The sequence below is a fragment of the Phascolarctos cinereus genome, unplaced genomic scaffold, assembly GCF_003287225.1.
Source record: "Phascolarctos cinereus isolate Bilbo 61053 unplaced genomic scaffold, phaCin_HiC Scaffold_4;HRSCAF=312, whole genome shotgun sequence".
NCBI classification, from domain to species: domain Eukaryota; kingdom Metazoa; phylum Chordata; class Mammalia; order Diprotodontia; family Phascolarctidae; genus Phascolarctos; species Phascolarctos cinereus.
Window position 1 is genome coordinate 137018127 of NW_027555847.1, and position 1718 is coordinate 137019844.

The following is a 1718-nucleotide window of genomic DNA, read 5'->3' on the forward strand; positions in this document are numbered from 1 at the left end:
CCCTATCCCACCCCCACCACCCTTCCTCCTAACAGAGTTTAAGTTCTTTGGTCTGGCCCTGTGGTATTCTCAGTGTAGGTGATGTAAACCAATGTACATCTGCAACTTACGTGCAGTTTATAGTTTTAGAGTTCCCGGAGAAATGAGAGGTTAAGGCTTCCGCACCCAGAGTTATAAAGCTAGTTTGTGCTAAAACCTGAGTTACGGCAGGTCGGGGAGCGTGAATGCGGATGATTGCGGGTCATGGCCTTTTTCTTTTTTCTTTTCTTTTCTTTTTTTTTTGGTGGGGAAAGAGTGAAATAAGCGGAGTGTCCCAGTCCAGAAGTTTTTGGCACAGGCAGATAAGTCTTTATGTTCCCTGTTCCGCCTTTGCCTGGGGCCTTGAGTTTACACGTTTATATATAAGTAAATCACCCTCTTGTACTTCTACAGACGCCCTCATTCATTCATACACATTACAGAGCCAGGAAGAGAACCATGCTTCATACCGGATATAGGGAATTCTCCAAAATTCTTGAAGCAGCTGTCTCTGTGGCGCAATCGGTTAGCGCGTTCGGCTGTTAACCGAAAGGCTGGTGGTTCGAGCCCACCCAGGGACGTTTTTCCTCAGTTTGTCTCTCAACTCAAGTTTACTTTACAAAAAAGTGATACCAAACAGATATCCAAACGAATTCGGTTACCCAAACGAGTTTCTAGAAATTCAATTACCTGGAACATAGAAGTGGGGTGATTAGTAAGCTACGAAATATCTCCTCTTGACAGACATAAGTGTGGGTATTACTCCTATTAGCCGCTTCCCCGATAGCCTCAGTTGGCTTTCATTCTGGCTGCGGGTGAGGGAAGGCGTATCACAGCTCAAGCAAAGAGAATACTTGTGATTCTCCCTCATTAAGAAGTTGGTCCAGCAGAGACAATTTCTTTAAGGTTAGGTCTTAAGGGCCACATTTCCTATAACTCCAAAGATCCACTAGGGCTTCTACTGAAAAGGTGGATGATATTGTGTTCCAGGTGAGGAAATTACAAGTAAAATTCCTGCCAGACTAGGTTGACCCCCCCTTTTGTCTGGTGGTGAGAAGAAGTGGGGTATTGGTAAATATTGAAAGATCTGATCTAATCACCTCACACCCATTGGATTAGCTAATATGACAGAAAAGGAAAACAACAAACTTGGTGAGAATATGGAAAAATTGGGACAGTATTGCACTCTTGAAGTTGTTAACTGATCCAACCTTTCTGGAGAGCAGTTTGGAACTATGCCCAAAGGGGTATAAAGCTGTATACTCTTTGATCCAACGATATCACTGCTAGGGCTATATACCAAACAGATCAAAGAAAAAGGAAAAAGGCCCTATATATACAAAAAAACTCATGGCAGCTCTTTTTGTAGTGGCTAAGAATTGGAAATTTAGGGGATGCCCATGAACCGGTTGAACAAGTTGTGGTGTATGGTTGTGATGGCATACTATTGTGCTATAAGAAATAATGAGTAGGATGATTTCAGAAAAAACCTAGGAAGACATATGAATTTACGCAAAGTGAAGTGAGCAGAGTCAGAACACGTGCACAAGAACAGCAATATTGTTCAATGATCAACTGTGAATGACTTAGCTAATCTCAGCAACACAAAGACTCAAGACAACTCTGAAAGACCTGTGATGAAATCCACTATCCACTTCCACAGAAGAACTGGTGGAGTCTGAATGCAGATCGAAGCACAT

At 42.5% G+C, this 1718-nt stretch overlaps 1 non-coding gene across 1 annotated transcript; it reads left to right on the forward strand.

The window, feature by feature from the left end:
- Nucleotides 1–525: 525 nt before the first annotated feature.
- On the forward strand, nt 526–599 carry TRNAN-GUU (transfer RNA asparagine (anticodon GUU)). Its single transcript has one exon. It is a non-coding gene; the product is annotated as a tRNA-Asn (tRNA).
- Nucleotides 600–1718: the final 1119 nt, after the last annotated feature.